The 26,918-nt window shown below is 49.5% G+C and overlaps 1 long non-coding RNA gene across 2 annotated transcripts; it reads left to right on the forward strand.

Moving 5' to 3' along the window:
* The first annotated feature begins 278 nt into the window (after window positions 1-278).
* Window positions 279-7,677, forward strand: LOC127488700 (uncharacterized). Of its 2 annotated transcripts, XR_016226256.1 has the most exons (3): window positions 279-2,515; window positions 7,045-7,145; window positions 7,459-7,677. It is a non-coding gene; the product is annotated as an uncharacterized LOC127488700 (long non-coding RNA). The 2 variants fall into 2 exon arrangements; XR_011384494.2 differs by lacking the exon at window positions 279-2,515 and having other exon boundaries at window positions 6,679-7,145.
* The last annotated feature ends 19,241 nt before the right edge of the window (window positions 7,678-26,918 follow it).

Raw genomic sequence — 26,918 nt, forward strand, 5'->3', positions numbered from 1 at the left:
CAAGCTCTTGGGCCATCATCCATAGCTTTCCCAGGTACATTAACTGGAACCTGGATCAGAGGGAGAGGAGACAGCCTTCCACTACGGGATGCTTCTGTTGCAAGCATTGGCTTAACCCGTGCTGTGCCACAATCCCAGTGCTGGCCCTGGTTTCTTATATTCTTATCCGTATTATCACTGCTGGAAGGCACAGCTGAGGGCCCAGCACCGAATGAAACACATTACACATGTGAGCTCATTCACCAGAATCACACAGCAACCTACGGAAAATCTGAGGCCCTGAGGCCATTCTTGGCCCAGGTTACAGGCCAGGCAGTGTGGCCCTGTGGCCACAGCCTCGTGTTCCCCACAAACGGTTGTCTCCTGTTTCCAGGCACATGGCGGGGCAGCAGGGCCGTGTTGGGAAGTTAGGGATGTTGTTTGCTGGGGAGGCAAGTGGACCCAGCCCCCCGGCAGTGCTGTCGGGAGAAACGGGAGGTCTCTCAACGCCCCACGTGCACCGGATTCTGGTAGGAGAGGAGCTTTCCTCGTAAGAGGGTCTCGGAGTGAATGAACTAGAGATTTCATTAAGATAGCTATTGTATGAGCAAACCGGGCGGGCCGGCTGGACAGCTGTTGTGTTTAGGTGTGCCCTTTGTTCAGAAGTGCTTGTTTTAAAATATGATTCGTATCAATTTGGTTACTGCAAAGCAGGTGCAGAGGAGGCCCCGGAACCTGGTGAGGGTAACGGTAACCACGGCTGCCGCTCGCACGGCCTGGTTTGGAGTTCGTCCTGGGGATGCAACAGGGCTGGTGTGAGGCCAGGAGGCAGGACTGACAGGGTCCTGCTGTGTGCTGGGCACTGGGTTAGCGTACGTCATCTCTGATTCTTAGGACAACCACCCGTGGTTACACATGATTGATAAAATACTTGGGTGTTTGGAGCAGGCGTTTGGAGAGAGAACTCCCTCCCAATGGTTCTTTTCTCAAGTGCACATAACAGCTGGGGCTGGGCCAGGCTGGAGCCCGGAGCCGCCGGGAACATAACCTGGTCTCACGTGTGCGTGGAGGTAACTCGATTACTTGAACCACTGCCTGCTTGCTGCCTTCCGGGGTCTACACCAGCAGGAACAAGGGTGGACCTGCACGCTGACCGTGAAGAGCAGCCCCTCTCGCACCCTGGCTTTGCCGTCTTTACCTACAAGGGGAAGCACAGGTTGGCTACGAGCTCGCCTGAGCCCTCAGTGCTCCTCAGAGGCGACACCCATGCCCCAGTCCAGAGCAAAACGAAGCAGTTCACGACCGCAGGGAGACGGGCTGGGGTCTGGCAGGTGTTCCAAAGATGTGGGCCCATTGGTCTCAGTAACGACAGGAAGTGGTTAAGAGAAAGCCTACGGAGGAGACTCGGCCTCAAGTCCTAGGTTAGGAACCCCGCCTCCATCACCCACTAGCTGTGCAAACTTGAGAACATTCCTTAACCTTGCTGAACCTCAGGTCCTTACAATGGAGCCGAGGGCGGTGTCCGTGTGGCAGAGTTGGGGTGAGGAGGAGATGTGATAATGCTTGTCAAGTGCCTGGCACGCAGCAAAGCCCGCAGTGAGGTTCAGCCACGATTGGCAAAGGTGACCCCCCGCCCCTGCGGCTCCCAAGGAGGCGGCTCCCAAGGCCCTGCACCCACACTGTCTAGCTGCGTGGGAACACGCTCCAGCCGCACACCGGGTCTCTCAGGAGCCAGCGGATAAAGGAAGTCTGAGCACGGCAGGAAACTGGACAATTCCTCCAGCTCTGTGTTTGCTCTGCACACTGTACCTCCCTGGGCACACACCTGCTGCCTGTCCGCGACACTTCTGAATTCCACTAAATCTCGGGAGAAAGCCAACTTCTCAGCTGTGACTTTGGCCATTTTCCCCCCTTTTGTTAAAAAAAAAATGACAAGCAATGTTCTTTCTTGCATCCCTGCAACCGACTCCTCTTTCTCCTCCTCAATTCCTTGGGAGTGAAATCACCCAGGATATAAATAAAATGTTCTAAATAAAGCTCGCTCAACTGCCGCAGCATCAGACGTAGCTGCGTATGCGTGTGACTGTCAGCCAGAATGAATTAACCTCCAGTGGAAGTCATTTTCATGCGATTAATTACTCTTCTGTCAGCTGAAAGAGACAAGTGCACCAGGGCCCGGGACGTCGTGAACTTCCTGAAAAGGCGACCCCTGGCCGGAGCACGGCCGTGGCTTTTGTTCCGATGTTGTTTCTTGCCTCACAGTCCTTATTTCTCAATTACTGCAAAATGAAAAAATGAAAACAAAGGAACTGACATCAGAGAGAGGTGCAGGGCGCGCTCGTTAAGCAGCAGGAATGCAGCTCTTGTGCGTCAGCTGCGTTTTTGTTCTCCACCTTGGGAAAGGGGGTAGGTAGTCTGGGCTTTGCAGGCTCTAGCCTGTTGACGTGGCGAGTCTGGGCGGCAAGGGTTCTCTCTGTGGCTGTCAGCGTCTCCGAACAAGGAGGGAAAGCAGCCGGATGAACCGGAGAATGGCCGGGTGAGTTTGCAATTGTTGAGTGAAGTCGTCCACATGTGGACTGTTAGGGAGACAGGGGTCCCCAGTGGAGTGCTTGGGGCTCTTTCCTTAGCCTTCTCCTGAAAGCCCCTGAGGCCAAGGCGGAAACACCGCGAAGTGGGAGGAGCTGTAACCACAGTGGTAACTGAATCCGGCCAATCAACCAATCCCCGAAGACTGATGTGATGGGACTATTGAGCATGTTAATCCTTGCAATGGGGGTAAGAAAAAAAAAAAAAACACAGCATACAAAACATTAACTTAAAGTAAGCTGACAATCTTAACCTCAGTCGTTTGGCTTCAAATATACTCTTCGAATACAAGCAGCATGCAACCCTATTTTAAATCCAACTTGATGCTTGACAGGCGAGATGAACCCCACTCTACCAGGACGTAATGCTGACATCTCACGTTGGGGTTTTCCGTCTGCTGTGTTTTCCCCCTTTGTTTCCTTCCTTCTGTTGGAATGATGACCTTTTCCCTGTTCTTTTTTCATCCTTCCACTCTTCTGGAAACAACAGCTCATCTTTCGGTTCCTGCACTGTTGCCTGTATGTTTTTAAGGCTCCTGTGCACGACACTGTCCTCCCAAGCCTGAAGTTGTTCTTGTAAGCAACAAAAGGGCCTTTGCCACTTCTGCCTCTTCCCTTCCGTTTTCCATGTTATTGCTCTAGTGAAGTTCACATCCGTCTTTGTAATTGCTTTGTAAAAAGTCAGTAGCTAAGAAGATTTGTTGACCCACTTAGTGACAAAATGACTTAGTCTTGATTTTGTACATCCCACGCCTTCTCAGCGTGCACTTTTCATTTTGCTAAGGTGCATCCTTTAGTAGCTCTCTCATGGGAAGCTGAGGCCATCTGTGGACATAAACTCTTCATGCTTTTTAGGCATGAAAATATCTTTCTTTGGCCTCATGTCTTGCATGATAGCTCATCAGGGTATAGAATTCTAGATTGCCAGTTATTCTTCCTCTGTTGTTTTATGCTTCTTGGCATTTAATGTTGCTGATGAGATGGCTGGCTAATTGTCTTTGTCTTGTAAGTGTATCCTGCTGGTAGGTCTGAGCCTTTTTCTGTTTATTCTTCGTAGTCTGCAGTTTCACCAACATTGTCTGTGTGAATTCATCCTGCTCGCTGTGAGATGTGAAATTTATAACAAAGGAGACAGTTGGAGAGACAGCCCTTGTTCTTGGACAAGAAGGCTCGACGGCATAAAAATGTCAGTGCTCCCCGGGTTGATACGTACACTTATTACAATCCATAAAAATGCCAACTTTTTTTTTCTGGAGTTAAATAAGTTGGTTTGAATGCCCAAATGGAAAGATAAACATACAAAAATAGGAAAGCCATAAAAAGAGAAAAACTCTACTAAGAATGTGGCACTGATGCATAAAGACCAGTGAAATAGAAGTGTAGAAATAGACACGGGCACATGTGAAAATGTAGCCTGTGGTCCACGGGACGTCTCCATACCTGGAGAAGAGACAGACTTCGTGACAAATGGTTTTGTCATAGGTATTTGAAAAAGGATAAAATTAGATCCCTTTGTCACACCGTAAACTAGAACACAACTACAACGACCTAGAAATCTAAATGTAAATAACGAAACCACACAAGTGCTTTTAAAATGATGGATGAATTCATTTATAATCGGTGCAAGCAGATATCCTGTCTATGGTAGACAAAATCCAGTTCCAAAACATTGAAAGATTGACAATTTGTGTGCGTGATTTTTAGAAAAATCAACGTAGAGGCTGGCGTTGTGGCACAGTGGGTTTAGCCACTGCCTCAGAGGCCAGTGTCCCGTATTGGAGTGCCAGTTCAAGACCCAGCTGCTCTCCTTCCAATCCAGCTCCCTGCTAGTATGCCTGGGAAGGCAGCGGAAGACAGCTCAAGAGTTCGGGCCCCTACCATCCACGTGGGAGACCAGGAAGGAGTTTCTGGATCCTGGCTTTGGCCTGGCCCAGCCCTGGCTGATGCAGCCTTTCGGGGAGTGAACCAGTGGATGGAAGCTCTCTTTCTCTCTCTCTGTCACTCTGCCTTTCAAATAAAGAAACTAAATATTTTTTTAAAAAATCAATATAAACAAAACCAAAACAGGCAACTGAGTCACTGGGGATCATAATTATAACACGCAGTAGAGATAAGGGGCTGATCTCCCTAATGCACGTCTTCAATTAGGAAAGGCCAAAATCTCGATTGAAAAGTGAGCAGAGGACAGAAATGCAGTTCACGAAAGCTGGGATAAAATAGGCCGTTCAGACACAGGAAAAGACGAGAAATAGAAATTGAAACCACGTGACATCCCAGTTCTTTTTTTTTTTTTTTTTTTTGCAACTATTTATTTCTTTGAAAGGCAGAGTCACAGAGAGGCAGAGGCAGAGAGAGAGAGAGAGAGAGAGAGAGAGATCCCCCATCCACTGGTTTACCCCCCAAATGGCTGCAATGACCAGAGCTGGGCCTCTCTGAAGCCAGGAGCCAGGAGCTTCGTCTGGGTCCCCTCATGCGGATGCAGGGGCTCACGCACTCGGGCCATCCTCCTCTGCCCTCCTCCAGGCCATAACAGAGAGCTGGATCAGAAGTGGAGCAGCCAGGTCTCGAACCAGCGCCCACCTGGGAAGCCAACACTGCGGGCGGCAGCATTCCGCACTACGCCACAGCGCCGGCCCCGGGGTTCCATTCCTTACCGTTCACTTTGCAGATGTAGATGATCTCAACCCTCTGTTAGGAAGGTTGCTGGGGCAGCCCTTGCACCGTTGTTGGGTAAGTGCAAAATGCATAAAGCCGGGCTGGCGCCGCGGCTCACTAGGCTAATCCTCCACCTAGCGGCACCGGCACACCGGGTTCTAGTCCCGGTCGGGGCGCCGGATTCTGTCCCGGTTGCCCCTCTTCCAGGCCAGCCCTCTGCTGTGGCCTGGGAGTGCGGTGGAGGATGGCCCAAGTGCTTGGGCCCTGCACCCCATGGGAGACCAGGAAAAGCACCTGGCTCCTGGCTCCTGCCATCGGATCAGCGCGGTGTGCCGGCCGCAGCGTGCCTGCCGCGGTGGCCATTGGAGGGTGAACCAACGGCAAAGGAAGACCTTTCTCTCTGTCTCTCTCTCTCACTGTCCACTCTGCCTGTCAAAATAAATAAATAAATAAATAAATGCATAAAGCCCACAGCCAGGAATCTGTACGCCCCTCACCTCACTGACCCACCCCACGCGGAGGAGTTGGCCCTGCAAACACTCCTCCACAGGTAGGAGACAACGGATGAGTAAGCCCATTACCCAGCCCTGGTTTCCACTGGAAACAACCCGAATGCCATTCAGAGCAGGCTGATCCAGTAAATGATGATGAATCTGTGCAGTAGATTGCTACGCGGCTGGAAACAGCCGTGAGGAGGGTACAGCCGTGAGGAAGGTTTCTAGGGACTCGGCTGGAACAATTTCCAGGATATATTGTTAAGCAGAAAGGAGCCGCGCACCAGGGGACGTGACCACCTGCTGGGTTTCATGCGTCTCTATGTGAGTGCATTTTTTTTTTCTGAAAAGGAATACAGGAAAGATAAACCAGAAATCAATGAGAGAAATTATCCATGAAGTTTAGGGGGCTGGGGTGAAAGTAACAGGGATGAGAATGAGGCTTTTTAAAGTTTTAATAGTTGGGTTGATATCTGTCGTACTTAGAGATAACTTTCTATTTATAGCCCTGTTCCTTTTGTTTTTATTTTTCGGTTCCCCTTTTTTTTCTGACCTCTTATAATTCTTTGTACTTATTTTTCACTTGATTTAAAAGGCAGAAAACCCCACACACACTGAGTTAGAGACAGAGGAAGGAAGAGATGTTCCATCCACTGGTTCACTCCCCCCAAAAGGCTTAAAACAGGGCTTAAACAGCCCTTACAAAAGGGCTGGTCCAGGCTGAAGCTGGCAGTCTGAACCTCTCCCAGGTCTCCCAGGTGGGTGGCAAGGACCCAGATGTTTGCCCCATCGTCTGCTGCCCCCCAGAAGGTATTAGCAGGAAGCTAGAGTTGGAAGCAGAGTTGGAACTCCAACCAGGCGCTCCAATATGGGACGCAGGTGCCCCCAAGCAGCAGCCCAACTGCTGTACCCCACGCCTCTCCCCTTTTACACGTTGTAGGGCTTTAGCTAAACATCTTGCAAGACTCCATTTTCCCTCCTCTGTTGGCATGTCAGCCATTCTTCCTTTAGGAGGTATTTCGGTGCTTACAGAACGCATTTGCCACTACTCCAGGTCCCGTCTCAAATAACGCCGCCTCCTGCTCCTGATCCAGTAAATGATGATGAATCTGTGCAGTAGATTGTGCAGGGCCCTCGGAACAGAACGCTCTCAATGGCTCCCTCACGACCCTCAGAACACTGTGGCCACGCATGTCACTGACCACGGGCATCGGCAGGCAGCTCGAACCGGGAGGAGAGTTGGGCATGGAACCCAGGCAGCCTGGGAGGGGACGCGGACCCCGCATGGGCCAAACACCCACCTCTCTTCTTCCCTGTGTCGCTGTGTGCAGAAGTCCAGCCTGGTGGATTTTTCCTTCGGTCTGTTTCACGTCACTGCTTGCACAGTCCTGAGAGAAGTCGCATGTGATTCTTATCCTTGTTCCTGTGCAGGGTAAGGTATTTTCTTCCAGCTCAAGTCAAGATTCGGTCTTTGCCTTTCGTTTCCTTCACTTTGAATGCTACGTGCCTGGGTGCACTTTTTGTAACCTGCCCTCCTGGGTATTTCCTGAGGTTCCTGGAACTGTTGTCGGTCACAGTCATTAATTCTGGAAAATTCTCATCTGTTAGCACTTCACACATTTCCTGTTTCTTCTCCTTCTGATATTCCCACCACACGATGCTGCCTCTTTTGCAATGGTCTCACTGTTTGTGAAAATTTGTTTTTTTTTTAAAAATTCATTGTGTCTCTCTCTCTCTCATTTCAGTTTAGGACATTTCTACAGGCATATTTCAAGCTCACTGATTCTCTCCACGATGGTGTCCGGTCTACAGTAGATGGACCCAGCAAAGGAATTCTTCATTTTTGTCCCAGCATTTTCTGTCTCCAGCAGTTCCTTCTGACTGCCCGCTGCTTCCATCACCCACCTGTTCTTGCATGTTGTCCATTTCCTGTATTAAATCCCTTACCATAGTAACCACAGCCACTTTTAATTCCCAGCCTAATGATTTCAACATCTGTATCACATCTGAGTCTGGTCCTGACCCTGCCTGTCTCGTGTGTGTGTGTGTGTGTGTGTGTGTGAGTGTGAGTGTGTATGTGTGTGTTTCTGGCCTTTTAGCCAGCCTGTAATTTTTTTGCAAAGTCAGACATGATGCATCAGATAATAGGAGATGAGGTCAACAGGCTTCGGTGTGAGGTTTTGTGTTTATCGGGCTGAGGGTTGGACATACGTCCGAAGCTTCCATCTCTTCCAGTGTGTTTAGTTTTTTCCTTTGGGTTTCCCTAGAAACTTCCTTTTAGAAAGTCTGTGTCTTTCAGGTGTGCCCCACTGCTGTTATCCTGAGTCCCGCTGGTGAGGTGGGGAGACCCTGAGGAGCAGAGACAGCTGTAATCATAGGATTAGGTCTCGGGGGTGTTTTTCAGAGCCTGTCGGAGTCCTGGGCTGCGACCTTCAGAGGAATCTCTCCTTCTCTGTTTTTTCTCCTCTTATGCGAGACATGGACACCAGAGTGGGGCCGGCTTATGCCACTGCCCTGGCCCTCCATCTGAGAAGATGGTAGGTGTCCCCTGGGAGCAGGATTTGTTGTTGAGAACAGAATTTCCTATGAGTATTTTTAGATGATGGCTTTTTGCTTTGGCTGCCTCGAGCATGTTGGAATCTTCTCCAACCCGCACAGAGAGAACCTGCGGAGTCTCCTGGAGGTCGAGTGGGGCCCCTGGGCCTGGGCCTCCGGCAGTCGGAGCGCGACTCCCCCCAGTGATCAGGCCCTGGCCCAGCGGCCTCTGCTCTCCACGGCCATGAGGTTACTCTTCGCGTTCACCCGAGTCTCCGAACTTCAAGGCAGCGTTTGGCCCCGGGGCCTCACTTCCGTGATGTTGGTTTTGTTGATTTTCAGTTTGTTCAGCTTTTTTCTTACTGTGAAATCTTCTGAGCCTTTTACGTGTGACAGCTGAAACTTGGAGTCTGTTTCCTTTTTTTAATTCCTATTTTGCCCAGTTTTCTTTTGGTTGTTTGATCATTTTTGGCAATTCCATCTTGATTGACTGATTTATAGTGCTTTGTACATTTCTTGGTTGTTGCTCTAGGTGTTACATTATATACATGTAACATTTCACTGTCTGCTGGTGCTGATATTTTATCAGATTGTAGAATGTGGAATCTTAATTCTTTTTATGTCCTTTTGTGCCCTCACATTTATGATGAAGTCGTCTCTGCATTCCTTAAGAAAGACATCAGAGGGGTCGGTGCCATGGCTCACTTGGTTAATCTTCCGCCTGCGGCGCTGGCATCCCATATGGGTGCGGGGTTCTAGTCCCGGTTGCTCCTCGTCCAGTCCAGCTCTCTGCTGTGGCCCAGGAGTGCAGCGGAGGATGGCCCAAGTGCTTGGGCCCTGCACTGGCATGGGAGACCACGAGAAGCACCTGGCTCCTGGCGTAGCTCCGGCCGTAGCGGCCATTTGGGGGGTGAACCAACGGAAGGGGGGCCTTTCTCTGTCTGTCTGTCTCTCTCTCTCTCTCTCACACTGTCTAACTCTATCTGTCAAATAAAAAAAAAAAAAAAAGAATGACATCAGAGTTACAATTCTTGCTTCAACCATAAAGAATAATTCAGAAAATGCAAGAGAAAAAGCAGGCCTATTGCGTTCCTTTGTCTTTCCTGTCCGAGACACCTTGCCCCCGTTCCTTCCTGCTGGGAGGCTGTCTGTGAGCCTCCCCTCTGGCACAGGCAGGCGAGCTCTGCTACCCGGCTGTCCCTCCATTCCTGGAGGATCCGGTCACGGGATGCAGAATTCCAGATTGACAGCTCACAAAAAGCGCCCTGCCACTTCCTGCTGACGTCTGTGGCGTCTGGCAGGAAGTCGACCAGCGTGCAAACTTCTCCCCGTAGGCAAAGTCTCCCTGTGTCTCTCCGCTTTCTTTTTTTCTTGTGTTTTATAATCAGGGTTTTCACAAACTTGACTGTGACCTGGTTTTCTTCTAGTTTACCCTGATTGGGGTTACTCAGATTCTTAAATTTGAAATGTGATGTTTTTTTGCCAAGTGTGGGAGCGTGTTCTCTCCCAACGTCTTCTCTCCCGGGCTCTGAGGACACGGATGCTAGATCTTCCGTCCTAGCTCCCAGACCCCTGCGGCTCTCTTCTGCTTTCTCCAGTGTCTGTTCTCTGCTGCTCTGAGTGGCTGACTCCCATTTTTCCTGCAAGTTCACTAATGCTTTCCTCTGTCGTTTTCATTCTTTTGTTAAGTAATTTTTATTTTGGTTGCTGTAAGTTTTTTTTTTTAATTTTTCTTTTTAAAAAATATCTTCTGTTTTTGTCCTGAAACTTTCTATATTTCCATTCATTTCAAGGGTGTTCAGAATTGCACACTGAAGCATCCTGTAATGGAGTTTTTTAAAGTCTTTGTCAGGTAGGGGTCGGCATTGTGGTGCAGCAGGCCAAGCCATAGGCTGTGACGCTGGCATCCCATATGAGCACTGGCTGTTTCTACTTCCGATCCAGCTCCCTGCTCATGTGCCTGGGAAAGCAGCAGATGCTGGCCCAAGTCCTTGGGCCTCTGTACCCACGTGGGAGACTGGAATGGAATTCTAGGCTCTTGGCTTCAGCCTGGCCCTGCCGTAGCTTTTGTGGCTATTTGGTGAGTGAACCAGCATTTGGGAGAACTCTCCCTCTCTCTTTGTCTCTCCCTCTCTATGTAACTCTACCTTACAAACAGATAAATAAATCTTTTTTTAAAGATTTATTTTATTTATTTGAAAGGCAGAGTTACAGAGAGAGGTAGAGACAGAGAGAGAAGTCTTCTGTCCATTGGTTCACTCCCCAATGGCTGCAATGGCAGGAGCTGTGCCGATCCAAAGGCAGGAGCCAGGAGCTTCTTCCGGGTCTCCCATGCGGGTGCAGGGGCCCAAGGACTTGGGCCATCTTCTACTGCTTTCCCAGGCCACAGCAGAGAGCTGGATTGGAAGAGGAGCAGCCGGGACTCAATCCAGCACCCATATGGGATGCTGGTGCTTCAGGCCAAGGCATTAACCTGCTGCGCCACAGCGCTGGCTCCCAGATAAATAAATCTTTAAAAAAAATCTTTGTCAGATAATCCCAACATCCATGTCACCTCAGTTCGCATCTGTCTCAGTTTGCCAGGACTGCCGTGACCAATGACCAGAAACTAGGTGACTTGGGACAACAGAGACGGAGTCCCTGGTGTGAGATCAAGACCTCCGTGGAGCTGGTTCCTTCCGGAGGCTACCGCGGGAGCAGCTGCCCCGTTCTTTCCTGTTGGCTTCTGGTTGCTGTGGGCAGCCGTATTCCCGTAAGTGGAGCTGTCTACTCCAGGGGTTTTTCAATTTTTTAAAAAAATTTCTTTTTCCCTCTTTCTTTTTGGTTGGGTTTTCCATTTTTAAAAGCTTTTTTCTTCATCCTTATCTGCCAAGGGTTTGTCCGTGATTGGGTCTTGCTCTGGGCGCCAGCGTTTGCGCCTTGATCTCCGAGGATCAGGGTTATGCTCAGGTCAGGTCCCCCTCAGAGTGCGGGCACATTTGCATTTCCAGTGCAGGGAAGTTTGCTTCCATCCTCTGCAGCAGGTGCTTTGGAATTCCAGTCTGGAAACTCACCTTGAATAGAAGGGGTGTGTGTGTGTGTGTGTGTGTGTGTGTGTGATGTTTGTGCATGTGTATGCATGTGTGTGGTATGTGTCTATGTGTATGTGTGTAGGTGTGTGTATGCACATGTGGGGAATATGTGGGTATGTGGTATGTGTGTGGATATGTTTATGTGCATGGTGTGTGTATGTGTGTGTATGTATATGTGTGCATGTGTATGTGTGTGGATGTGTCTGTATATGTTTATGTGTATAGTATGTGTATGTGTGTATGTATGTGAGTGTGTGTATGTGTGTATATGTTTGTGTGCGCAGTGTGTATATGTAAGAGTGTGTATGTGTGTATGTGAGTGTGTGGATGTGTGTATATGTTTATGTGAGCAGTGTGTATATGTGAGAGTGTGTGGATGTATATGTGTGTGTATGTGTGTGATGCATGTGTATGTGTGTGGATGTGTCTGTATATGTTTATGTGTATAGTATGTGTATGTGTGTGTATGTGAGTGTGTATATATGTTTGTGTGTGCAGTGTGTATATGTGAGAGTGTGTGGATGTATATGTATGTGGGTGTGTGGATGTGTGTATGTTTGTGTGTGCAGTGTGTATACGTGAGAGTGTATATGTGTGTGTATGTGTGTGATACATGTGTGTGTATGCATATGTGTGTATGTGTATGTGTGTGTGTGTATGTGTTCCCTCTCTCTGGAGTCACCGCCGTCTGACCAGCAGTCCTGCAGCCGCCTCCATGGAGCCCACCGAGTCACAGAGTGGCCGTGCCTCGTACTGGGGGCCCACAGGGCCATGGTGGGATGTGATCTGACACCAGCTCAGCTCCACGGATGCCCCCGTTCCGTGCTGCCACTCAGCTGATTGCCCTGGGCCGCTGTTGCCGTGTTTCGGTCTCTTCTCGTGATGGGGAAAGCCCTCCCCAGGCCACGCTCAGTGCTGGAACGCACGGCGTGGGGCGGGGGGCTCCGTGACCCCTGTCATGCAGGATTTCACGCCCCAGGCCTCGACATGCTTCCCAAAGCAGTGAAGTCTTCAGAAATACTTTTACCCTTTCCTCCGCGGTTCCGGGGCGGAAGGAGGAGAGCGAGTGTGGACTCAGGGCGCCGTTACGGGAAGTGGTCTCCTGCCTGCGCAGAGCTCGGAAGGGCAAGTGCAGCTCCACAGCGCACAGATGCCGTGGCATTCCAGTTATCTTAATTAACTCCTCACCAGGCGTTTGCTTGATAACTGTATTAAGCCTGGATCATAATAACAACCCTTTGGAAGCTTACTTACCGATACTTTAGGTGTTTCAATCAAAAAACTTAAATTGCAAAATTGCATATTTCGGTGTGTTTTAACTCGGGCAACAAAAGTGAAGAGGCAACACAGAATCTCTGAACATCAATGAACTTCCTGCTCCTATGCACAATTATAGTGTTTTCAAAAAATCACAAAAAAGAAGAGGCTGTGATATTTCCCCTCTTCACGGCAATCCTTCCCCCGGCTTCGACTGCAGAGCCAGGCAGGGTAACTGCTACCTGTGTGACTGGTGTTCACTTTCAGCGCGGTGATCAGCCAGAATGTGTGTGGACAAAAATATCAATTTTGCCCACCCCCAATCCTCTTCCTTTTAGGTCCCCCACCACCGCTTCAGTTTGCCCGTGATTGTACCGTTCCCATAACAACAGCCCGATAACTGGATCTTGGTGCAGGGCTTCTAACAGGGTTGTCCGCAAAGCCGCTGGCAATGCCGTAAGACCCTGTGTAGCAGCATCTCACAAAAGAGACAGCTTTCGGGGGAACGATTCTTGGCAGCTCCAAATCAAACTTGCAGCCGATTACGGCCGCTGCGGGTCTGCACCGAGGCACAGCGGCCCGTGTTTCTCCTGCGTTCCTCCCAGGCGCTCAGCCTTAGCACTGTCATTCTCTCGTGGCCTGTCTGGGACACAGAAAAATTCACGCACGAGAGAAAACACACAACAAAAGCCCTCTGTGTGGATTGCCCCACATCGCGGTCATGATCAGGGGACAGCATTCTCCTGAGGTCTCGCGGCTGCCGGCTGTTACGCGGCAGCTCCGGGAATCCAGACACCTTTATGCATATGTATCATTCCCTCTTTATTTGTGCCGAGCCACTGTGTGATTTTGGGGAGCAAATGTGTTGTTCAGGGAACGGGCGCTGGCTGGAGGGGAAGCTGCCTTTGTGGGGGCCTGCGGGGCGCCTGCACCTCAGGTCAGGGTCTCCCCACCTGCAGCTGTGTCGACTTGCTGCTCATAGCAAGACAGCCACTGCGCATAATCCCGCAGTGGAATGTCACGTTCTGTGGGAATTTAGGCCTGGGGCTGTGCAAGCTGAGACGATGGTGGCAGGGACAAGCAATCCTGCTCATCTTCAAACGCTGTCGCAGGGTCGGTTACCACTGCAGTATCGTACCTGAGGCCGCAGGTGTGATAGCCACGGGAGGGAACTGTGAACACAGAGCCCCTTTTCCATAGAGCGGACAAGACTCCCCTCCAGCCTCGCCGAGGGCCAGGGTGCACAGGGCTGGAGGTGACCGTGACCCCTGGGAGCAAGGTGACTCCGAGACCAGTGCCCCTCAGAAATGCATCATTTTGGATGAAAATTAAGTTTCTAAGCTGACCGGCTTCCGTGCTGATCATTACCACTTGCAGAAGCCACTGTCATTTTCCCGGCAATTGCTTATTTCACTAACACCTTGGCCGATCTCGCTTGCGTTGCAGGACGCATGACTGACTGTGCAAAGTGTGCAGCACAGGCTGGTAGCAACGGTGTCGCCCGGGCTGGGGAGAGACTCAGGCCGCAGGGCTCACCCAGGCATCCTGAGTCAGACTCTGGGTGTAACGGGTGACTGGGGCCTGTGGGAGTTCGGGAGGCACCGTTGTACCAGCTGCCCGGCAAGTCCTCGATTGCTCTGGTCTCTGCCTTTCCTTGGCCGGGAAGAGTCTCGTGGTCACCTCCTGAGAGCAATGCTTTGGGGTTTTAGTTTGAAAGCTCATCTTGAGTAAGTGCGTGTTTGTGTCTGTCCACATGGCTATGTGCATGCGTGTATGTACTCAGGCACATTCGTGTATACGTGTGTGCGTGTGTTTCTGTTCCCCTGAGGCCTGCTATGTTCAGTTAAGAAGAACGTGAAGACTCCCAGGTAGATCTGACTGCGTCTGCCCCAGAACTGGCTGACAAATGAACCCATGTCTTGGAGCCTCAGTTTTTCGTCTGTTCACTGGGCACAAGGATACCAACTGCACTTAGTTGTGGTGAGAATAAAAGCACTGTCCAGAAGGCCTCTGGCCTGGTGCCTGGCACATGGTGTGCATTTCATCAGCCACCCAAGATTACTGTTGTCTCAAGTGTTTACAGAAGGCTTCGGGCATCATAATGACAGGCAACGAGGTAGCCAGCAAGGAGACAGCTGAGGTCACCAGCCCTCCCCATGACCCCACCAACTCCATGCAAACCCTTCCCTGTTTTCGGCAGTGACTAAGGTAACCCCAAACCATTATTTCTACAAAACCACCACCCATACCAGCACTGGCTGAAAATGTCCAACATGGCTGCTGACCATGTCCCTGAGGTGACCCATAGCTAATTATAATAACATCTCCATGGCTGACACTCCTGCTCCCAGCATGCACCTGACACCCAAAAGATAAAAACTGGGAAGCATTCGAGCCCCGCCTCCTGCGAATCTTCTGCTCCTTCTCTCTCTCTCTCTTTTTATTTATTATTATTATTATTTTTTTTTTGGCAGGCAGAGTGGACAGTGAGAGAGAGAGACAGAGAGAAAGATCTTCCTTTGCCGTTGGTTCACCCTCCAATGGCCGCCATGGCCTGCGCACCGCGCTGATCCGAAGGCAGGAGCCAGGTGCTTCTCCTGGTCTCCCACAGGGTGCAGGGCCCAAGCACCTGGGCCATCCTCCACTGCACTCCCGGGCCACAGCAGAGAGCAGGCCTGGAAGAGGGGCAACCAGGATAGAATCCGGCGCCCCGACCGGGACTGGAAACCGGTGAGCCGGCGCCGCAAGGCGGAGGATTAGCCTGGTGAGCCGCGGCGCCGGCTCCTTCTCTCTCTTGAGCTCACTGGGAAGGAATCCCCAGAGCTCGTGTGCAGCTCTCTCTCTCGGGGCCTATAACTCCTGCCTCTCCAGTCTGTGGTTTCATTTTGCTAATAATAACCGCATTCCTCTGCTAACCTTCACTTAATCTCATCCCTGAATGCTTCCTTGTGTCAGAGGCACGAGCCTGGAGCCGGCCATTTGACCAAGAGAGCAGCCTTTGATCTCATGAAGCTTGAGTACCCCTGGGGCAAGACATCCACAAGATACGAAGTCAGGAGTGAGCGGTCGGCAGGGCCTGCGCTCTCAACACTGTGTCTCAGGGGAGAAGGCAGGGCCCAGGGCACCTGCAGGAAGACCGGCCGGGGCGGGACACTAGAAGTACCTGCCTGTGGGGGTGGGGCACAGCTCTGCCCCTTCTCCAAGAGAGGCCCTGAGGGTTCCGCTTTGTTTTTTGCTTTTTTAAGGAGCTGAGATTTTATTTTATTTTATTTTATTTTTTGAGATTTGGTTTTTTAAAAAAAGATTTATGTATTTGTTGGAGAGGCAGAGTTACAGACAAGAGGGGGAGAGAGACAGAGAGAAAGGTCTTCCATCTGCTGGTTCACTCCCCAGATGGTCACAATGGCCGGAGCTGGGCCAATCTGAAGCCAGGAGCCAGGAAATTCTTCCAGGTCTCCCACATGGGTGCAGGGACCCAAGCACTTGGGCCATCTTCCACTGCTTTCCCAGGCCACAGCAGAGAACTGGATCAGAAATGGAGCAGCCTGGTCTCACACCGGCATCCATTTGGACTGCCGGTGCCACAGGCGGAGGCTTAACCTCTTTTGCCACGGCGCTAGCCCAGAGGTTAGATTTTTCATCTTTGGGAAGCTCTGTCTTCCTTCTTATTTCACGTTAGAGTCTCAGCAGGCATGGAGGATGGCTCGGAACTTTCTGGCTGCTGCTCAGAAGTCCCCTACGACTTCATCACAGATTTGGAAGGATGGAAGTTTCACAAATGAATTCAAGGAAGACTTCCTGGAGGTGGTGACCCAAGGATCGGTCCTCTACAAATAAAGAGGCAGAAGGAGACTCGGGCAGATCCATGCTACCCAGTCCTGGCAGAAACCTGGATGTAGATCTCCATGTGTGAATGAGCTCTCGATTGAGACAAATTTAAGCCATTTGGGACCTTGGGTGACTGTTAGATGGGACTGGAGTGTTTTGGGTTTGTGAAGTTCAAGAGCAGCGTGTGCTGACTTCTGACAGAGAGAGGAAGGCTCGCGGATGGAGAAGTTTGTCCACCTTGCTGTTTTCCGTCTCTGGGCCAGCCCAGGGTGTTCAAACCGCAAGAACTGAAGACAAGACAGCAACCGCCCCTTGCCCTTGGCAAGACGCAGCCTGAGCAAAGGACTTGGTGTCTGACAAGTCCAACGCCGAGCGTGTGTGCCCACTCGGCTCAGTCCAGCCCACGCCGGAGGAGGGTCTGCCTGTGCCGGGCAGGCAGCAGGGACAGCCGGCTCCAACCCTGTCCAGCGAGCCTGCAGGCGGTTTCAAAGTCCTGGCTGCAGGATGCTGGCTTGCCAGGCATCCGTTCTCCCTCCGGCTCAGCCAGTCCCGCGCTTCCTGAGCACCGGCTGTGTTCCCGGCACGGAGCTGAGTTCTGAGACTGGAGCGTACTACCAAATCAGGGAAGCTGGCCGACTTGGTGGAGGTGGGCAGGATGCGATGTGAAGACCAAATCCCCGAGTACTTTACAAACAGGCTAGGATTTGCAACTGCCGAGCTCCATCGTGCAGCGTGAAAGCAACCGTGCGCAGTCCGGAAAGAGCGAGCGTGGCAGAGTTCCTATAAAACTTTATTTACAAAACCGGGCAGCAGGCTGCATTTTGCCTGCCAGCTGTAGTCTGCCAATGGCTGTTCCAAATGGTCACATCTCAGTACCGTAACACACAGGAACCAGAAGCAGGAGGAACCACACGAGCCCAGCCATCCATCCATTCTCTGTAGGAACTGTCTCTACGCTGTCTCTGGTAAGTTGTGGGCCAACTTCTGCTCAGGCGTGGGAATCTTACTGTGTGGATAGTACTCACGCGTGTGGAATCTTCTCACGTGTGGATAGTTCTCGTGGCTGGAAAGTCTCCACTGAGCGCAACTGGGTTGACTTCTAACTTCCATTCACGCTGTTTCCTCCCTGGGGCGGAAGCGTGCCACCTTTCTCCCAGCAGCCGTCCCCCACAGGATACGGCTCCTACCCTGCAGCCTCCCTGAGGCTCTCCCAGGGCTGTGCTGCATTATGTGTATTTTTCAACATTTTATTCAGCAAATCTTCAAGGATGCATTCGTTTGAAGAACTGGAGGGGTGGGTGTTGTGGGGCAGTGGTTAAGCCACTGCCAGGGACAGCTGCATCCCATATCTGAGTGCCTGAGCGCCGGCCCCTGCTCTGCCTCTGGTCCAGCTTCCTGATGTGGGCACCCTTGGAGGAAGCAGGGGATGGATCAAGTACTTGGGCCAAATCTGCGGGGGACCCAGATGAAGTTCTGGGCTCCTGGCTTCAGCCTGGCCCAGCCCTGGCTGTTTACAGGTATCTGGGGAGTAAACTAACAAATTGAAGATATTCTCTCTCTCCTTCTCTCTCTCTCTCTCTCTCTCTCATCCACTCTACCTTTCAAACAAACAAATAAATTACAAAAAGAGAATTATATAGTGGACATCCATCTACATGCTAGATTCTGTTTACATTTTGTTATACTTGTTTTATTATGTATCCATTTATCCATGCCTACCACTGAAGCCCTGCAAAGGAAATTGGAAGCATAATGTCATACACACACACACACACACACACACACACTTCCCATTACCCCAACAAGCATAGCATTGTCAAGAGTTCTGCTTTTTCTAATTTGGAGATAAAGTTCATATGCAATGAAGCACATAAATCTTAAGTGTACATTGCCTGAGCTTTGACAAATGCACACTTCAAACGCCTATCAAAATTTAGAAAAATACTCTAACTTCCCAAACTTCTCTTATGCTCCTGCCAGATACTTGCCTCTGTAACCTTTTAGAGGGAACAACTGCACTGATTCTTTCTGCTTGTTCTGTAATTTCATAAGAACGGAATTATACAGAATGAACCCTCCAGGGGCTGGCACTGTGGGTTAAAGCTCCAGCCTGCAGCGCAGGCATCCCATATGGGCGCCGGTTCCAGTCCCGGCTGCTCCTCTTCCAATCCAGCTCTCTGCTGTGGCCTGGGGAAGCAGCAGAAGATGGCTCAAGTCCTTGGGCCCCTGCACCCATGTAGGAGACCTAGAAGAAGCTCCTGGCTCCTGGCTTCAGATCAGCTCAGCTCTGGCCCTTGTAGTCATCTGGGGAGTGAACCAGTGGATAGAATACCTCTCTCTCTTTCTGTAACTCTCGTCTTTCAAATAAATAAATCTTTTAAAAAATGACCCTGCAGCCATCTTTCACACACCAGACATGTGAGGGTCACTCTTTCTGCGGCACACAGCAGCACGGCGTATGTCAATATCTCACTTCTGTGTATTGTTGAGTAGTCTTCTGGTCAGCAAGAGTTTGTTCACCGCGTCACACTGATGACTCCTATAGAACTAGGAGTAAACTAAACACAAACCACGAAACACCAGGCCTAAACCAAACTATCTTTAGTTATATGAAGTGTACATGGTCTCTAGAAAGAGGGCAAACAAAAATGACCCAACTACTGGAACAAATGATATGTGGATCAACATGCCTTCTCTCTTGTCTCCTATTGGTCGATCCTTCTGCCAAACCACATATCTTAAAAAAAAATTTATTTGAAAGGCAGAGTGACAGGGAGGAAGAGAGGGAGAGGGAGAGGGAGAGGGAGAGGGAGAGAGAGAGAGAGGGAGAGGGAGAGAGAGAGGTCTTCCATGCACTGGTTCACTCCCCAAATGGCTGCAATAGTCAAGGCTAGGACAGGCTGAAGTCAGGAGCCAGGAGCTCCAGCTGGGTCTCCCATGTGGGTGGCAGGGCCCATCCTCTGCTGCTTTCCCAGTTGCACTAGCAGGGAGCTGAATCAGAAGCAGAGCAGCCAGGACTTGAACCGGCACTCTGATATGGGATGCCAATGTCGAAAGCAGCAGCTTAACCCACTGTGTCACAACACCAGCCACTGTTCCACACATCTTGATTACTGTAACTATAGAGGTTTTTAAAAGATGTATTTATTTATTCGAAAGGCAGAATTAGAGAGAGAGAGAGAGATGGAGAAACAGAGAGATCTGCAAGGGCCAGAGCAGAGCTGATCCAAAGCCAGGAGCTTTTTCCACGTCTCCCACACGGGTGCAGGGGCCCAAGGACTTGGGACATCTTCTGTTGCTTTCCAAGGTGCATTAGCAAGGATATGGATCAGAAGTTGGGCAGCTGGAACTCAAACTGGTGCCCATATGGGATACTGGAGCTGCAGATGGTGGCTTTACCCACTCTGCCACAGTGGCAGCTCCACTATAAAATCTTAAGATTGGATAAAGTGATTTCCCCAAATTTATTTCTCTTTTTAAAAAAATTGTTTTTAGGTGAACTCATTCCTTTCAACCTCAAATTAATTTTAAAACAATCCAATCTATTTATTTGAAAAATTGCCAGGATTTTGATGAGTTTAATTGTGTTTAAGCCTATATGAGTATATCAGTTTGAGGAGAATTAACCTATTTACTATGTAAGTCTTCAAATCCATGAACATGGTATGTCTCTTTATTTGTATCTTCTTTCATTTTCTTTCATCAGTGTTTTACATTTTTGCGGCCTATAAACCCAAGGACATATTTTTTTGGGGGGAAGTTTTAAGTACTACTGTAATTCTAATGTCAGAGTGCTCTGCATGTTAATTTCTTATCTCAAGATCTTGCTAAACTGTTATTTGTTCTAATTAGTTCAGAGCATTGGTTTTTGTAAATTCCTTGGCGTTTTCTACATAGACAAGTATGTCTTCTCTATCTTCTTTATCTACATTTTTTTTCTTTTTCCTTAGAACATGCACCAGTATGCTGAGTAGCAGTGGTGAGAGCAAGCGTTCTTGCTTTGTTCCCCGTCTTAGGGGATGCATTCAATCTTCGTTTGCTAACTAAAATGTTAACTGTAAGGTTTCTGTAGACGATCTTGATCGGGTTGAGGGTGTTGCCCTCTGGTTGGAGGTTTTAGCATGAACTGGTGTTGCTTTGGTCACAGGCTATTTCTGTTGATGTGATCATGTGATTTGTCTTTTTAGTCTGTTAATACAGTGAATTGTAATGGTGGGTTTTTGGATAGTGTGCTAGTCTTGCATCCCTACCTGGAATAAACCATTTAATCATGGCACGCACTTCTTTTTCTTACACTGCTGAATTCTATTTTGTGAAGGGCTTTGTATCTTTATTCATGAGAGATACTGATCTGTAGCTTTCTTTTTGCACTCTTGTGTCTGATTTTGGTGACATGGTAATACTGGATTCATAAAACATTTTGAGAAGCTTTCCTTCCTCTTCTGTTTTTACAGAAAATTTGGTACAATAGATGTCAACTCTTTCAAAGTTTGTATGACTCTGGTGAAACTGTCTGGGGCTCCTAGTTTTGTTTCTGAGAGTTCTTAAATGAAAAGATCAATAATATTAACGGTTTTAAGGTTGCCCTAATTATTTATCTCATGCTGTATGAGTAGTAGTTTATTCTTTTCCAGGTATGGCCAAATTTAGAGTGTAGGGCTGCTTGCAGTATTTCTATTGTCCTTTGGAGTTCTGCAGGGTCTGTAGTGGTACCTTCTAGTTCATCCCTGATGTTAAGGATTTATGTCTTCTGACTTTTCCTTTCGTGCTGGCTACAGGTTTGTCAATTTTATTGATCTTTTCAAAGAAGCAGCTTTTCGTACCATTGATCGTTTTATCTTGTATTTCATTATTCACTTTTATTTATCTCTGCCTTTGTCTTTACTATTTCCTTCCTTCCATTGCTTTGCGTTCCCTTTGTTCTTCTTTTTTCAGGTTCTTGGGGTGGGAACTGAGATTACTCACATGAGACTTTCTTTCCTGAAGTAAATCTTTAATGCTATAAATTTCCCTCTCAGACCTGCTTTAGGTGTGCTCAATACATTTTGATGTATTGTAAGTTTTATTGGTTCAGTGTATTTTTAAATCTTCCTCTTTGACCCACGGATCATTTACAAATGTATTGCTTAATTTTTAAGTGCTTATAGATTTTTCTATGACTTTCTATTATTGATCTCCAGTTTGATTCCATTGTGGTCAGAGAACCAATGATGCCTGATTTCAGTTCTTTTCAATGCATTGGGTGGTCCAGGGTATTTTCTTCCTTGGTAAATGTTCTGTCTGTTTCTTTTCCTTCTTCTTTTCTTTTTTTTTAAAGATTTATTTATTTATTTATTTGAAAGTCAGAGTTACACAGAGAGAGGAGAGAGAGAGAGGTCTTCCATCTGCTGGTTCACTACCCAGATGGCCACAATGGCTGGAGCTGTGCTGATCTGAAGCCAGGAGCTTCTTCCAGGTCTCCCATGCCAATGCAGGGGCCCAAACACTTGGGCCATCTTCTACTGCTTTCCCAGGCCATAGCAGAGAGCTGGATCAGAAGTGGAGCCGCTGGGTCTTGAACCAGTGCCCATATGGGATGCCAGCACTGCAGAGAGCGGCTTTACCAGCTATGCCACAGCACCGGCTCCTCTCCTCTCCTCTCCTCTCCTCTCCTCTCCTCTCCTCTCCTCTCCTCTCCTCTCCTCTCTTCTTTCTTTCTTAGATTTATTTATTTATTTGAGAGGCAGAATTACGAGGGCGGGGGTGGTCTTCCATCCACTGGTTCACTCCCCAAATGGCCACCATGGCCCAGCTTGGCCAATCCTAGCACCCATGCGGGAGGCCTGGATTGAGTTCCTGGCTTCCAGATTTGGCCTAGCTCAGCTGCTGCCATTGCAGACATTTGGGAGGAGCCAGTGGATAGGAGCTCACTGTTTTTCTCTGCCTCTTAAATGAATAAATAAATAAAAATTTAAAATAGTCTAGATCCTTGTTTATCAAAATGAATAGCTCTTATAAAGCAAGTTTTAGAATAATATGAAAAATATGATGCTATTTGTGCAAAAATTTTAAAATACATAAAACAATGCCATACATTATTTATGATTGTACATACATGTAGAAAAATATAAAACCAAGAATTTAATGAATTTACAGCAAATTTATGGTGGTATCTCTCTCCCAGGAAGGCAGAGAAATGATGGCATCAGTACAGGGAGTAAAGCTAACTTCATTTTCACTTGTATTACTTTATTTGTTTATCAGATTTCTGAGGACAGAAAAACTCTATGAATGAGTTGTTCCTTAATCTTTGTAATCAACAAGTACAAAAGAATCATGGAAACATTCATCAGTTTCTCAGCTGATACAAACAGTCTTTTCTCATGAGTTGTTTTTCCTAGTGCTTCATGATTTTAAATAACATGTTCCATTGTTAAACCAGCCAAGTATTAACATACCACCAAACTGCCAATGAAGTTTTCAGGAAACAAGCCTGAGATCAGACTGGGATTGAGTCATAGGCTGAAATGAAGTGTAGGGTCACTACTTCGTAATCAAAACTCTTCATGGTGGACCTAATGATTATTCCTTCCTCCATTCAAGAAATGCTAAATGAGTAACTCCTCAGGGCGACTATTTCCTATTCCCCAGGCTCTGGGGCCACTGTTGGCAACTTCCCTGAGCCACGGAGCTCACTGTGTGGAGTGGAGAATTCCTAGCGACCAAATAGTCACACAGCAAAGCTGAACATGCACACATGAACAACAAAATAAATGGGGGTGCTTTGTTCAGCTTCATGACATGAGTGGAGAAAGGAGTTTTCTAGTCCGAGAGAGAAGCAAAGTCCTTCTGGTGGGGCGGGAGCTCAGCCTGGGGGTCAAGGAAATGTGACAAGAAGAAAAACCCGAAAGGATTGGGATGGATTAAAGGAAAGAAATGAGAACCTGAAATGGGCCAGAAAGGAAGGTTGGGCCCCACGTGCCATTACAATGGGCTTGGCTTTCATTTTAAGAGCATGGGGAAGCCATCGAATGTTTCTACATGGTTGGACTGGTCGGCCTCTGGAGTGATGATTCCACCTGAAGTGGAGCAACTGGACTGGAAGTGGTCAGCGCATGTGCAGCTAGAACCATCAGGAGGCTACTTTAGGTGAATGGAGGTAGCTTGGACTAATGTGGTGATGGTGATGGTGGAGGTGGTGGTGGTGGTGATGGTGATGGTGGAGGTGATGGTGATGGTGGAGGTGGTGATGTGATGGTGGAGGTGGTGGTGATGGTGGAGGTGATGGTGATGGTGGAGGTGATGTGATGGTGGAGGTGGTGGTGATGGTGGAGGTGGTGGTGATGGTGATGGTGGAGGTGGTGGTGGAGGTGATGGTGATGGTGGAGGTGGTGGTGGTGGTGATGGTGATGTGATGGTGGAGGTGATGGTGATGGTGGAGGTGGTGGTGATGGTGATGTGATGGTGGAGGTGATGGTGATGGTGGAGGTGGTGGTGATGGTGATGTGATGGTGGAGGTGATGGTGATGGTGGAGGTGGTGGTGATGGTGGAGGTGATGGTGATGATGGAGATGGTGGTGATGGTGGTGGTGATGGTGGAGGTGATGGTGATGGTGGAGGTGGTGGTGGAGGTGATGGTGATGGTGGAGGTGGTGGTGATGGTGATGTGATGGTGGAGGTGATGGTGATGGTGGAGGTGATGGTGGAGGTGATGGTGATGGTGGAGGTGGTGGTGGAGGTGATGGTGATGGTGGAGGTGGTGGTGATGGTGATGTGATGGTGGAGGTGATGGTGATGGTGGAGGTGATGGTGGAGGTGATGGTGATGGTGGAGGTGGAGGTGATGGTGATGGTGGAGGTGGTGGTGATGGTGATGGTGGAGGTGGTGGTGATGGTGGAGGTGATGGTGGTGGTGATGGTGGAGGTGATGGTGATGATGGAGATGGTGGTGATGGTGGTGGTGATGGTGGAGGTGATGGTGATGGTGGAGGTGGTGGTGATGGTGATGGTGGAGGTGGAGGTGGAGGTGATGGTGGTGGTGATGGTGGAGGTGATGGTGACGGTGGAGGTGATGGTGGTGGTGATGGTGATGGTGGAGGTGGAGGTGATGGTGATGGTGGAGGTCATGGTGATGGTGATGGTGGAGGTGGTGGTGATGGTGATGGTGGAGGTGGTGGTGGTGGTGATGGTGGAGGTGATGGTGACGGTGGAGGTGATGGTGGTGGTGATGGTGATGGTGGAGGTGGTGGTGGTGGTGATGGTGGAGGTGGAGGTGATGGTGGTGGTGATGGTGGAGGTGATGGTGACGGTGGAGGTGATGGTGGTGGTGATGGTGATGGTGGAGGTGGAGGTGATGGTGATGGTGGAGGTGATGGTGATGGTGATGGTGATGGTGGAGGTGGAGGTGGAGGTGGAGGTGATGGTGATGGTGATGGTGGAGGTGATGGTGATGGTGATGGTGGAGGTGGTGGTGATGGTGATGGTGGAGGTGGAGGTGATGGTGATGGTGGTGGTGGAGGTGGAGGTGATGGTGATGGTGGTGGTGGTGGTGGAGGTGATGGTGATGGTGGTGGTGATGGTGATGGTGGAGGTGATGGTGGTGGTGGTGGTGATGGTGATGGTGAAGGTGGAGGTGGTGGTGATGGTGATGGTGGAGGTGGAGGTGATGGTGATGGTGGTGGTGATGGTGATGGTGGAGGTGGTGGTGATGGTGATGGTGGAGGTGGTGGTGGTGGTGATGGTGGTGGTGATGGTGATGGTGGAGGTGATGGTGACGGTGGAGGTGATGGTGGTGGTGATGGTGACAGTGATGGTGATGGTGGAGGTGATGGTGACGGTGGAGGTGATGGTGGAGGTGATGGTGGAGGTGATGGTGATGGTGGTGGTGATGGTGGAGGTGATGGTGATGGTGATGGTGGAGGTGATGGTGGAGGTGGTGGTGATGGTGGTGGTGATGGTGGAGGTGGTGGTGATAATAGAATTGTTGGTGACAGAAGCAAATGGAAACCTACCCGTTATTTAGGAAACAAAATGAACAAGATTTAGTTATTCTTAAAAATGAAGTATGTGGAACAAGGATGCTTCAAGCTTATTTTGCGGAAAGTCTAGGAACCATCTCAGCTTGCTCTTGGTTGAGTGTCATGGGTGCATCTGGTAACCTTTTTTCTATACTACAGTTTAACAACGTGCCTCAAATGTTAACGTTCAGCCCTCCATGGTGACAACAACCACCTTGCGATGTTCTTGATTGTTATGGTGGGTTAAAAACTGCACAGTCTTTGCTAGTTCTGTTACCAAGGGATGAGGGTCTATGCCATTTTGCCTGCTAACCTGGGCTGGTCTATGACTGCTTTGGCTAATAACTCATGGGGGGAATGCTGTGCATCTCTTGTGAAGCGGGGTCAGAAGCCTTGCAGCGTCTGCCTAGGTTTCACAGAGCACTCTCTCTGGCAGCTCTGAACCACCACGACAGAATCCAAGTTGTTTGTGAACACGTTTTAGGCGTCACATGTAGACGCTCTGGTCACTAGTCCTCACCTTCCAGCTGCACCCACCAAAGCCCCAGACTTCTGGAGAAGACTTCTTAGACCCCCCAGCTCCGTTCATCCGCGAGCTGAGAAACACTGTATGACCATGCCGGCAGAGGGATCACTCAGCTGAGCCCTGCCTAAACACCAGCCCCCACAACACAGAGTAAAAGTTGCTGTATAAGGTTGTTAAGTTTGAGGGTACTCTGTTAGGCGGCAATGACTGGAATGCCTGATTTTCCAGAAATAATCCTCTTCACTGTATTAGTCCATTTGCCATTGCTATAACAAAATACCCAAGGCTGGGTGCTTTCTAAAGAAGAGAGGTTGCTTAGCTCTCAGTTTTGGGGGCTGGAAGTCCAAGATCATGTGGCTCATCAATTCAGTCTCCAGTGAGGGTGCCCTTGGCTGCATCACACCGCAGTGGATGGCATGATAGGGGAGTACCTGTGAGACAGAGAAATCCCTGGGAGAGACAGGAAGTCAGAGAGAGAGAAGGAGGGTGGTAACAACCTTCCCACCTCTGAAAGGTCCCGCCACCTCTTGGCATCACCACCTGAGGAAGACACTTCCAACACAAGGGTGTGTTCTGCCTTGTGACACAGAACGTGTCAGCTCCTGGGTGGTGCAGACAGACACACCCAGCCCCATGATGAGGCTTCCTTCCCATCCATAGCATCTGGTCCCTGAGCCTGGGGAGTCAGGACTTGTGTAATGGATGCTGCTGCCGGCAGTCGGGTCCCCCAGGGCTGGAATGATGCATGGCCCAGTCACGGAGGGTATTTAAATTACTCAATTTGAACAGTCCTCCCCATGGAAAAGATTAAATCCCAGCTAACGGAAAGATGCATGAAACGTGGGGGGTGGGGTGGCGGGGGACACCTGTCAACAGTGCCATCTCTCATCAGACCTCGGTTCAGCAGAGCCATCGCTTCTTGGCGGCTGCTTGGAGAGAGATGGAGCCTGCGTGACTGCTGGGGTGTCCACAACGAGGGAAGCAAATTGATGG

Source organism: Oryctolagus cuniculus, chromosome 19, assembly GCF_051225735.1.
Source record: "Oryctolagus cuniculus isolate XC-2025 breed Fujian yellow rabbit chromosome 19, ASM5122573v1, whole genome shotgun sequence".
Taxonomy (NCBI): Eukaryota; Metazoa; Chordata; class Mammalia; order Lagomorpha; family Leporidae; genus Oryctolagus; species Oryctolagus cuniculus.